The sequence below is a fragment of the Hyla sarda genome, chromosome 13 (assembly GCF_029499605.1).
Source record: "Hyla sarda isolate aHylSar1 chromosome 13, aHylSar1.hap1, whole genome shotgun sequence".
Lineage (NCBI taxonomy): Eukaryota > Metazoa > Chordata > Amphibia > Anura > Hylidae > Hyla > Hyla sarda.
In genome coordinates this window covers 5852689-5866389 of record NC_079201.1, presented here as the reverse complement: position 1 = coordinate 5866389, position 13701 = coordinate 5852689, and the positions used below count along the sequence as shown (strand labels likewise).

The window sequence follows — 13701 nt, the reverse complement described above, 5'->3', positions numbered from 1 at the left end:
TGCCTAATATTGTGTTGGTCTGCCTTGTGTTGACCTTTCAGGGTCTAGACTGCTGTGGTATCTGCACAACATATCACCAGCAGATCCTGTAAGTTGTGAGGTGTGGCCTTCGTGGATGGGACTTGTTTCTCCAGCACATCCCACATATGATCAATGGCCTTCGTGGATGGGACTTGTTTCTCCAGCACATCCCACATATGATCAATGGCCTTCTTGGATGGGACTTGTTTCTCCAACACATCCCACATATGATCAATGGCCTTCTTGGATGGGACTTGTTTCTCCAACACATCCCACATATGATCAATGGCCTTCTTGGATGGGACTTGTTTCTCCAACACATCCCACAGATGATCAATTGGATTGAGATATGGGGAATGTGGATGCTGAGTTTCCACCTTGATCTCTTTGTCGTGTTCTTTATCCTGCTGAAAGAGGCCTCTTCCATTAGGGATGCCGCTGCCATTAAGGCGGGGGGACTTGGTCTGTACAATGGTATGTGGTACGTGTCACACTTGACGGCAGGACACAAGGTGTCCAGCAGAATATTGTCCATCACAATGCCCAGCCGGCTTGTCTCCTTTCCATAGTGCACCCTGGTGCCATCTTTTTCCCAGATAATTGATGCAAATACACTCAGCCATCTACATGGCTCTTCTTTTGCTCCATGGTCTAGTTCTGATGCTCTTGTGCACATTGTAGAGACTTTTAGTAGTGGACAGAGGTCAGCATGGGTGCTCTGATCGGTCTGCAGAAACTCAGCACCATACACAACAAGCTAAGATGCAGTGTGTGATCTGACTCCTGTCTATCAGAGCCAGAAGGATGTTTTTCAGCAGTTTTCTCTTTAGCAGTTCTTCTGTAGGATCGGACAAGATAGGCTAGCCTTCACCTCCAACATGCATCAATGAGTCTTGGCTACTATAACCCTTTCTCTAGTCACCCGTTGTCCTTCTTAGGACAAAAGATACTTTTTGAAGGCACTAACTACTACATACCAGGAACACCCCATAAGAGTGATTCTATGTTTCTATGTGACAAGGGCCAAATGATGATGTCTAAGCAGTCACTCAGATTATGTTCATCATTTTTCTTCCAAAATCAAGTGACTGATCATTTGCTGCTTAGAATATCAGCCCCTACAGGTGCCAGATTATATCAGACCCTACTGGCCCCTTTGTCACCAGATTATCCATGTTATTCACTTCTCAGTGGTTTTAACTTTTTGACTGATTAGTGTATGTTTAATAAATTGATATTTCTTAATAACACAAATTCAATTAAATGTAATATATGAAGTTTTTTTATTTTGTATAATGATTATTTTCTCAAATCTTTTTCAAATGTTTCTGTTTTTGTTTTTTTTCTATGTTACTGTATTAGATGCTATTACCAAAAATCCCATTAGGAATCCCATTAAAAGATGTAAAAGAATATAAATCGGGCTCCAGTCGGCTTCTATAAACTCTTAGGGATAAAATCAATGTTGTCTTTAAAGGCCGTGAAAATGTTTTCGTTTATGCCTCTTTGCTTCTGTGACCCATAACTTTCTATGATTAATCTACTATTTAGCTACTTCAGACCTTCTTTTTTGCTGAACAAGTTGTAGTATTTTTGCTGTTATTTTAGAGAACATATAGATTAACATTTAAGTTACATGAATATGAATATTTGGGTTACATGTTATGTTTCAAATAGAATTGTATCTTTTATGAATTTTTGAAATGTTATTTGCATATTCTTACTGTAGCTTTTATTGTAGACTGTGAAGCAATAATGTAAACTACAGTAAGTACAAAAAATTAAACAGAAAAAGTTAAAGAAAATTTTTTTTTTTTTAAAAGATGTGAAAACCTTAAAACAAAAAAATTTGAAACATATAAAAAAACTAAAACAACAAAATATGAAGTAATGATTTACCCAGGATTACAAAGCAGATCAGGAGTGAGGTGTGCAGCTTCGTTTTATTTCTCCATTCATTCATGTTAACATGTCACATTGACGACCTGCTGATAAATGTCCTCGCCTCTGCCCGAAATGACCCAAATCAATTTTTACGACAGGTGAAAGATCTGTCAGTCAATACAGCCAGCCTCAGATTGTAAAATCTCCATTAAATGCATTTTACATTTGCCCAGTCAATCTATGTTTGAGTTTGGTAATCCTTTCTCTAAAGTGTTCTCTAAAAAGTTTATCTATCTCTCTCTCTCTGTCTATCTCATATCTATCTATCTATCTCATATCTATTAGGGATCGACCGATATCGTTTTTTTAGGGCCGATACCGATAATCGTGGAGGTTAGGGCCGATAGCCGATAACTTATACCGATATTCCAGTATAAGTTATCGGCTATTTATCCCCCCGCGACACCGCTGCAGATCATTGATTTAAAGCGGGTGCTTTAAATCAATGCACTGCAATGGCGTTTGCGGTGCCATAGGCCGCCGCCGCCACCCGCTTCCCTCCCCCTCCCTGTCCGGGGGTCCTGAGCCCTATCACCGCTCCCCCCACCGCCGCCGCACCGCTCCCCCCCACCGCCGCACCGCTCCGCGCCCCCTACCGCCGCACCGCGCCGCACCCCCCACCGCACCGCCCCGCCCCGGCCCCATTGCCTCCCCCATCCCCGGTTTTATAATTACCTGTTCCCGGGGCCCGGGGTCCACTCTACATCTGGCTCCGGTGGCGTCCTCCTGAGCTGTCACTGTGCGCACTGACGGTCACGTCACTCGTCATTGCGCACAGCGTAACGCAGGACGCAGCGGGAGCCAGAAGTAGCGTGGGCCCCGGGAACAGGTAATTATAAAACCGGGGATGGGGGAGGCAATGGGGCTGGGGCGGTGCGGTGGGGGTGCGACGCGGTGCGGCGGGTCGGGGGTGTGTGGGGTCCGTGCGCGGTGCGGTGGGGGCGGTGCGGGGCATTATCGGCTTATCAGCAAGGTAATTGCCGATACCGATAATGCCCAAAATCGTGATTATCGGCCAATAATATCGGCCAAACCGATAATCGGTCGATCCCTAATATCTATCTATCTCTCATATCTATCTATTTATCTATCTATCTCTCTCTCTCATATCTATCTATCTTATACTGTATATATCAATTTATCTATCTTCTATCTATCTATCTATCTCATATCTATCTATCTATCTCTCATATCTATCTATCTCTCTATCTCTTATTTATCTATGTATTTCATATCTATTTATCTACAAGCAGGAGAATGCAGGAGCACACTGTTAGCACAAAGATACAGATGAAACATGAAATGCTATATTGCTACAATGAAAAATGAAGGTGCTTTGCTCACCATTCAATCTCATATCTATTTATCTAAAATGTATCTATCTAGCTCATATTTATCTATCACTTATCTATATATGTCAAATGTATCTATCTCTCTCTCTATCTATCAGATAGACAGAGAGATAGATATATATGAAAGATAGATAGATATGAAAGATAGATATATATGAGATAGATAGATAGATAGGAAATAGATATGAGATAGATAGATAGATTTGAGATAGATATGAGATAGATAGATAGATAAGAGATAGATAGATATGAGATAGATAGATATGAGCAGGGCCACCATCAGGAATTTCGGGGCCCCATAATGTCATAGCATCTGGCACTCCCCCCCCCGCCACCACCCCCTTACCAAAAGCAATAGTCCCCAAAAACTTTTTAATGTGGGTCATATCACTGGCTGATATGTGCAGCAGTACAGGTCAAAATATAGCCGTATTTTGAAGTATACCTCAACCTCTTAGACAGTGAGGGTCCGGCTGCTGAGACCACACTGATCATTAGAAAAAAAGAACAAAAAGAGTTTTCTTGGTTATATTTTCAGCCAAAATACTGTGTGTGTCGAGCCGTTGCCATCATATACTACAGTATAATATTTGACAGCAATGGTGTCTTGCTCTATGGATCTGCAACAAGGTTGTGAATTTTAATACACCAGTACAAAAGTGGTGAACTTAAATATATATACATGCACATGGGGAGGGGATAGGCTCTAATATCTATCTCATATCTATCTATCAATCTCCTATCTATCTATCTATCTATCTATCTCATTATCTATCTATCTCATATCTATCTCTCATATCTATCAATCTCCTATCTATCTATCTATCTCATATTTATCTATCTCATATTTATCTATCTCATATCTATCTCTCATATCTATCTATCTCATATCTATCTCTCATATCTATCTATCTCATATCTATCAATCAATCTCATATCTATCTATCTATCTATCTATCTCATATCTATCAATCAATCTCATATCTATCTATCTCATATCTATCTATCTCATATCTATCTATCTATCTATCTATCTCATATCTATCAATCAATCTCATATCTATCTATCTCATATCTATCTATCTCATATCTATCTATCTCATATCTATCTATCTATCTCATATCTATCTATCTCATCTCTATCCATTTATCTCATATCTATCTAAATTGCACAGCAAAAACAATAAGAAAAATAGCCAACACAACTACCTAATACACGGGTGCACGCTGCTGTGGCAAATACAGAGTATACAAAAAAGAAGGTTGCAGCAGCACTCTTGGTCATAAAATGGAGACTCTTAGCATACTTTTTGATCAAAACGTGTCCCCAATCCACCAGGCGTGGATCCCCTATCCACCAAGAGTGCTGCTGCAGCCCTCTTTTTTGTATACTCTGTATTTGCCACAGCAGCGTGCACCCGTGTATTAGGTAGTTGTGCTGGCTATTTTTCTTCTTGTTTTTGCTGTGCAATTTAGGGGGAGCGGCCCCCTCTGTAGCCGTGCACCCCTACCTATTCACAGGTTTTTAAAATTGATTGTGTATCCAGCATGTCACCCAGTCAGAGGCCATATGCCCAGCAGAGGTGAGTGAAATGAGTCTTAGGGTCCCATCCGAAATGAGGCCACCTCCGCATGGTGGATGGGGGACACGTTTTGATCAAAAAGTGCGCTAAGAGCCTCCATTTTTTGACCCAGAGTGCTGTTGCAACTTCTTTTTTGTATATCTTTCTATCCTTTGAGGCTATGTTCACACACCAGAATTTTTGCATGGAATTCTGCATGAATTTATAGCCAATACACTTCAATGGGATTCTCCTGTACCATTCACACTGCAGAATTTCCGCTGTAGGAATTTCATTGCCTATAAATTCATACAGAATTTCACACAGAATTCTGAGCAGAAAATTTGGTGTGTGAACGTAGCCTTACTGTTCTCTTAGGCCTCATACACAAGACATAGCCATGAACAGCTGGAGACACACTGTTTGGAAAACACTGTTCTAGAGCCCTGTGGAAGTCGATGACCCTGATTTACGAAGAGTGTTGTGTAGTTTCCTTTGTGGGTTTTAATTCCCTACAAGTATTTTTCCACAGTATTTACTAAGGTTTCCATACGTTTTGCTTTTCTTTACACCTGCTCTGAGCTGTGGGGTTTTTTAGAGCTCAAATCCACCACATTTTCTGTGGAAACCCCATTTCCCAGGCGGCCACGCCCCTTTTTTGGGTTTTCTGAGTAACATGGATAGTTGGTCGGGTTTATTTCCTTTTTTGGCACAAATTCTGGCGCAGACACAGTTTGTGGCTAAATGCGCATAATTCTGGTGCACAACCAGACAATACAGGTCAGGTTTACAATAGTAAATCAGGGCCTATGGGTCACAAAGCATAACATAGCCAGGGCATGATATGATATCTACTATGAATGTGAGGTCGGCATAGGTCCTGTCATTCATAGTTGGTTCTACTCTGACCTTACATAGAGGCCTGTTGATAGTATTCTCCAGCTTTGAGCCCTATATCGGATGCCCTAGTCATTATAAGGGATCTTATTTTCGTAGCCCTACATAATTTTTTTACAGCTAAAGCATTGAGCTGACGTAGGGTTTCTGTAAGCCTTTCCCTATATTAGTATGTGTCAGTCCTCAGATGGATGGGGGTCGTGTTATGCAGACCTCTCATGAGGCGACGAAAACAAATGACCTGCAAATTATTGGTATAATAATTAAAAGGAACATTTCCAGCAAAAAAAAAAAAAAGAGAATGTAGTAAAACCTCAGTTTGTTTTCATAAGGAAACGTTTGAGTCGAGGACCTGCAAAGACAAAGTATCAGGACTAAGCCAAACAGGGGGGTTTAATGGACGTCTCAGAAGCCGAATAATACCCATTGCTAACAATACCTCACAGAGGTAACCCACAACTTCAGCTTCACCAATAATGACCTGTGACTTTTAGAGTGTCCGCCGGGATGCCGCTCTGAAAATAAATATTAGCCTCCCTCTGGCCTTCTTGGCCTCCGTTTTGAGGCGGTGGAAAACACGTTAAGAGAATAAGGGTCCTGTAATTACTAGTAATAATAGTGGTTTCTGTAACCAATTTTGAGGCGGTGGAGAACATGTGTTATAGCACTCAGCGGAGAGTCTAGACAGTTGCTATAATATAGCAGAGAATGGGATCGCATTTACATATCGACACCATATGGAAGCGCAGCAGATAGCAAAACTCTATGAAACGCGTCCAATTACTTCTGTACTCGGCCGGTATTTATGGAGCGGCCATAAAACCTAACTTCCACCTATATAACTATAATGTACTACAGAGTATATACTATGTTAATTTGTTTTAACTGCAGCCTTACTAGAGATATCAATGCGAAAGTGTACCTGATATTTTATAAGAATTTTCTGCCAACAGTACACGCACAAGTATTTTATTTCCCTTAGTTGTCTGGCTAGTTACAAGCTGGCACTGTGCTGGGATGATTTACTCAGTACTTCACTATAGATGGCATGTAGAGTGAGAAGAGAGCTAGGGTATACTCGGACTATGGATTTTATGTGTGCGGAATAGCATTTGGAAATTCAGCTGTATGAACTTTTACATTGGTGTGAATGGTCCTTCCAATGACCCTTTCACACTGCAGAATTTCAGCAGCGGAAATTCCGCTGCTGAAATTGATCCGCCGATAGAATAAACATGTCCATTGTTTCGGCAGAATTACGTGCAATGGTGATGATGCAGGTCCAAGTGGTCCTAGCTCCAAAGGGTTTCAGTGGTGGCCGCTCAGACAGAATCTCCAAGCAGAATTCAGAATAGAACCTGATAAACATCAATATAATTGAATGATAATCGTACACTGGGTCAGACACTATGTCTTGGTTTCTGCTATAAAATGAACCCATGAGTAAGGTGCAAATAGAGTATCTTTTGCCATTGTTCCTACTAATTTATATAGAGGATTATTCCCTGATGAACCACTGTGCACCTAAGTTTTTGAACCAAAAAACATGCACTTTTAACTTGCACTTGGATGAATTGAGAGCACATACCTCAGCTCTTAAACAAAAATCCAAACCAAAGTTATAAATAAAAAGGGGGCCTTTAGTTGACTTTTGGTTCTTTCTGTAAACATTATAAAATCTGTATATTTTCCTAGTTAGGACACTTGAGGCAGAAAAGTCCAATTTACATGCCATTCAGATATTGGATTTGCGGTCTATGTGATGACGATCGTGTTATGGTCCATGGCTGAGTATACCTACTGTTTCATGGACTTGTTGACCTTTCAACTTTGTCCTCTCACCACGTTTTGCATACATGTACAGACATCCCCCCGGGCCAAAGCTATCATCCAATCCCACAACAGTCTCTCTGTGTCTCTCTCTGGTAATAATTTTCCTCATCAAGGGTTAAAATCAACATTTAAGCCCATTACCTATGTCAGTAGCTGAGAGATATGTTTTCTAAATGAGAACAGTAGTTGCAGCCTGGCCAATACTTTCATGTCCTGACTGACTCCATACCTGACGTGAGTTGAATAATGTGCTCAGCTACTTACGTTAAATATCGGCCTTGTAAAAACAACTGGCGGTAATGCGCTCAATTGGCTACTGTGGACGGTTATTAAACTGGGAGGGGACGGCTCTGATCCGAACAGAAATGACCCTGAATGAAGGCGACATTAACTGATGAGACGGCCAAAATAAACAGCAGTCGTGTCATCCGGAGCTGTAATCACTCCTTCCAGTTTACAGATGTGCCCTCCATAGAAAATATATTACCAAAGTGGTAAAGCATTCACATCTAGCAAGAGTAGTATATTTGTTAAAAATAATGTCTTGGAATAACATCCATTATCCAATCCCAGGCTAAGCTCCTGCGTAATGGTGTGAACCCATGGTGACCACTCTAGGAAACCTTCACCCAGCTACAAACAAAGACCTCACGGCTGCATTACTGATGTTACCCGCTGTTATTCAACCCCCTTTTTTTTAATGGGGGCAGACATCCATCCTGCCCCCCCCCCACAAGCTCAAATGTCACAGTGACTTCATCATCATCATCCATCCTGATACATAGACTGAGGCCTCACCGCACTCACTCTGTGACTGTACTGACTGTATGACCTCACTATCCTCACCCAGTGACATCACCATGCAGTCAATGACTAAATTAATACTCATTGCAACAATGAATGAAATGGTATACACTTGCTTGCACGGTAAGAGTAATAGCCTGCCTACTGGCACCCCCACTGAACAGGAGCACTCAGCAATGGTCAGAAGGCCCATAGAGAATGGAGCACCAGCTTTGCACATGTGCTGTACTGTATTATATTGGGGGTACAGTGCCCACCCATTGAGGGTACCCCAATCATATCTTGTATATATGTGTATAGGAGATAACTATTTGGAGATCTATGTTAGGGTGCCGTTACATTTTCACAGCCATCTGGCTCAGTTCTAAGCCAGATCAATGGCTACAACTGATGCCACTGGTTGTCCGGGCCTACTGGGAGTTGTAGTTTTCCAACAGTTGGAGGGCCACAGCTTGGACACCACAGTACTAGCGTCTTCCGTTGTAGCAGAAGCACCTTTAGGCATCATGCAGCAGCCACCGCTGAACCCCCTTTTGTTAGATCTTGGCATTTTGCGCACAAACCTTAATCTTAACTTAGGTCACTCTGAGACTTTGCGTTCTCCACCCCCAGCTGACTCCCGGGGCATTACGGTTTTCTTCTTTTAATTGAAACCTTCTATTAACCAAGCTAAATGCTTATTTTCCTACTTGAAAGTGCCTGGTGTAGTCAGTGAAGTCAATCATCATGTAATGGTCTCCATTAAGGGAAAGCCTTGCAGCCGTATCAGTACACATATGACATCACGCAGCCTCAAACAAGGGGAGCTTTATAGAGCGGGTGATCTGGGGAGGCAGCTCGCAGGGATACTTACACAAAACAAAGGTCGCTCAGTGAGATAGTTGGCAACATTAAAAGTCCCTATGTAATCACTTTACTCATTTACAGATGGAATGAATTAAAAAGGATTGGACTCTTATAAACTTTTCATGGCGATGCAAAAAGAAAAGGGGCCCTCCGCTGCTGGTAAAAAAGTCAGCTGGATTCTAAATGACCCCATTGGCTTCCATGCCTTTATGACTTTTGGGTAAGGAATGAGACTGGATGAGGTCAGCAATACTATGTCATCAGAAAATTAACTATTGTTTAAATATAAGAATTATAAATATCCAATATTATAAAATAATTCTGAAATATGCAGTAATCATGTTGGCCACTAGGCCTAAAACTAAGCTGAGACTTCCTGTTCTGTCTGTGATGATAAGGAGGAGTCAGCTGGAAAGTGAATTGTACAAGACAATAGATGAAGCTTACTTATCAACCTCTTCCTCCCTGTGGATTGACCTCTTTAAAGGTCACAGAGCACCCCCAGCATGTCCTATCTATCGTTGTCTGTGTCTATGGGGCTTGCTGTAAAGGATTTCTCCAAGTGCTGTTAAAAACAGATCAGGAAAGATGGCAGCCCAAATATAAATGAATAAAAAATGAAAAAAAAAAAAAACATGATCAGAAAATAGAAACAGATCAGGATCTGGTTCTAATCAGAAAAAACAAACAAACATACATTCTCTTTACGGTAATTTTCCCACATAGGTAGAGCATATGAGTGATTCTACTCATACATGTACTGACAGCTGTGAATCACTGAGCAGGACCGCCCACTTAACGACTCGAATGAGCAGAAAGTCTCATGATAAAACTCACAAGTTATCCTGAAACTTTTTCCACAAAACTATTTCTTAATCTGCTCAGCTCCTCCTGCTCTCTAACCTTATACCTGCAGATTATATTGTATATATATATCTAATCTGCTCTATAACATGATACCTGCAGATTGTACTGTATTGTATATATCATCTGCTCATCTCCTCTTGCTCTATAACATGATACCTGCAGATTGTACTGTATTGTATATATCATCTGCTCAGCTCTTCCTGCTCTATAACATGTTACCTGCAGATTGTACTGTATTGTATATATCATCTGCTCAGCTCCTCCTGCTCTATAACATGTTACCTGCAGATTGTACTGTATTGTATATATCATCTGCTCAGCTCCTCCTGCTCTATAACATGTTACCTGCAGATTGTACTGCATTGTATATATCATCTGCTCAGCTCCTCCTGCTCTATAACATGTTACCTGCAGATTGTACTGTATTGTATATATCATTTGCTCAGCTCCTCCTGCTCTATAACATGTTACCTGCCGATTGTACTGCATTGTATATATAATCTGCTCAGCTCCTCCTGCTCTATAACATGTTACCTGCAGATTGTACTGTATTGTATATGTATATATATATATATATATATATATATATATATCATCTGCTCAGCTCCTCCTGCTCTATAACATGATACCTGCAAATTGTACTGTATTGTATATATCATCTGCTCAGCTCCTCCTGCTCTATAACATGTTACCTGCAGATTGTTCTGTATTGTATATATCATCTGCTCAGCCCCTCCTGCTCTATAACATGATACCTGCAGATTGTACTGTATTGTATATATCATCTGCTCAGCTCCTCCTGCTCTATAACATGTTACCTGCAGATTGTACTGTATTGTATATATCATCTGCTCAGCTCCTCCTGCTCTATAACATGATACCTGCAGATTGTACTGTATTGTATGTATCATCTTCTCAGCTCCTCCTGCTCTTTAACATGATATATGTGCTTGCGCCTAACACCTGCGCTGCTATTGTAATAATGGGTTGTTGGACCATTGGTACAGTATGTAAGGATTTGGAATATGAGACTGAGGTACAACAACCCATTATTACAACAGCAGAGCCTCTCTTGGCTGCGGGACAGCCTCTTCCCAACAATGGAGCCACTATGGTTGCTTCTCCTTTTTTAGGAATGGGGGTCCAACTGAGAGACAGAGAGAAATGGGCGCACCCTTTGCAGAGATACTAAATAGCGGTTCAGATTGTCAGATTTGTAATTTATCCGCAATAACGTTAACCACAGACCAGGTGTCTGTGTTGAGGAAAGGTCTCTCTTTTATGTCCACACCCAAGTATGAAGTGGGTGAAAGATATTAAATTTGTTCGGCAGAAAGCTGGCATTACATAAATTTCACCTCCAATGCGATCAAAATCGAACTGTCAGATCTCGACGTGAGGAACAAGTACTTAATGATTTGCAATTGCTACTATTGGAGAGTGAGACGGGCATTAGTAAGTGACCCCTTCTTGAGACGTTTGTACGTATGGTTTGTAATGAATTGACACAATTAAAGCCCTCCAGATCTAGGACTGATATGAATTTAACACCTAATGAGACAAAAGCATTACGTGAATTGGAGACGAATGATACAATTGCCATAAAGCCCTCCGGTAAGGGGGGGGGGGGTAACATTGTTTTGATGATTTAATGTGACTAAAGCCATGGTCCTTCGATTACTTCGAGATTGAGATGTATACCAGATTGAAAGAGAATCCCACTGAGCATTTTCTTGCTTAACTCCATAGGTTACTACAAGAAGCCAAAATCTCATTACTGATGAAGAGTTTCATGTCTTGTACAATGCTAAACCCACTGTGGCACTGTCCCTGGTCACCCCATTGTCTCGGGGAATGACAACTTAACTCAGGGGATACGTTTATATATTGACCAGTTTCTGGACCCCTTTGTGGCCACTTTACCATCCCTCCATCCTTCCATACAAGACACTGTCACTAGGCTGCAGGAAATGCATTTTCCGCTAGGCACACTGATAGCTAGCCTAGATGTGGAATCGCTCTATATGAATATACAACATGATCTGAGTGTAGCAGCGATCCGACACTTTCTTTGCACTAGAGGCACACAATAGACTGAGCACAATGGTTTTGTTTTATCACTATTACAATTTCTGTTCACTCATAATTACTTTATGTTTGATAAGCACTTTTATTTTCAGAGAAGAGGCACTGCAATGGGCACGGCGTGTCGACCAAGCTAGGCAAATTTGTTTTTAGGGTGGTGGGAAGATACTATTGTTTTTTTCTGAGCACCTTTCTGGATTCACTAAGCACATTTTATTTTGGGGTCGGTATATAGACGATATTTCACTCTTTTGGGATGCCACTAAATCACTTTTTCACAAATTTGAACACTAACCTTGAACACTAACACTATAGGTATGAAATTCATGTCTGAAATCCACACAACTACTATCAATATTCTTGACCTAACAATTTCTCTGGAGTCTGATGGCAGCGTCAAAACGAAATTTTTTCGTAAACCCACCTCCCCCAATAGTTTTCTGGAATGGACTAGTTTCCATCCAATCCCACTGAAAAGAGGAATTCCTCTCAATACCTGCAGATGACACCTTTCAGAAAGAAAGTAATATCCTCCTACAGAGGTTTACAGAATGAGAATACCCTAAGAAAACATTGTATAGGGCCTATGCCAGGGCGACAGACAGATAAGAATTATTGAGAAACAACAGTACCAATATGACACAACAAACCATCAGATGTATTGGAAATTTTGACCAAAACAATAGTGAAAAGTATACTGTAAAAATATTGGCCGATCCTTTTGGCTGATCTGGAAATTACTGCAAACCCTTCAGTAACCTATTGAAGGGGCAAGAATTTACGTGAACATCTAGTGAGAAGTCACTATTCCGAAAAAATCCCTGATAACTGGTTGACCTCTCCAGTAGTGGGCTCCTTCCCTTGCTGAAGATGCACGTTCTGCAAGTTTGTTCCCAAAAAACCTTCATCAGTTCAGTGGACAACCAGCAATATGAAATAAGAGATTTTATAAATTGCCAGACATCTGGGATAGTATATATTGCGGAATGTGGTTGTCACAAAATTTATGTTGGAAAAACTATCCAGCAATTTTGCAGAAGAATTTCTAAACATCTCAGCGACACACCATTAACCAGACATATGTGGGAAATCCACAATGGAGCCCTATCCCAGTAACAATTCTGGGGATTTATCAAAAGTAAGCTGGGTCCCAGGAAAGGAGACCTGGGCAAGTTGTTGCTGCGCACTGAGGCAAGATGGATTTACAAGTTACAAAGTCCTAAACGACTCAATGAAGGTTTTACTTTCTCTGCCTCTTTATGAATCCTATATACCTACTAATATTATTATTAAATATAATTATCATCATGCTTTGTGCTAATTAACATGGAAGTTTTAACACAACCGACTTTGTTTTTCAGAGGTTATATACTAACTTACCTATGATGCCAATATCTAATAATAATGTTTTTTTTAACTATGATCCATAAAAATATAACAAATTGATATAAAAAGAACTTAATAAATATACCCTATATTCTTATAGTAAC

At 40.7% G+C, this 13701-nt stretch overlaps 2 protein-coding genes across 5 annotated transcripts in view; one reads left to right on the top strand and one right to left on the bottom strand.

The window, feature by feature from the left end:
- Positions 1 to 13701, bottom strand: part of LOC130297600 (protoheme IX farnesyltransferase, mitochondrial) — a 492900-nt gene that overhangs the window by 260574 nt on the left and 218625 nt on the right. The window lies entirely within an intron of this gene.
- LOC130297601 (heparan sulfate glucosamine 3-O-sulfotransferase 3A1-like) overlaps positions 8517 to 13701 on the top strand; it is a 191701-nt gene continuing 186516 nt past the window's right edge. Inside the window, exons 1-2 of the transcript XR_008849614.1 lie at positions 8517 to 8536; positions 9341 to 9479. The gene's annotated coding sequence lies outside the window, so the exon portion shown is untranslated. The remainder of the gene's footprint in view (positions 8537 to 9340; positions 9480 to 13701) is intronic.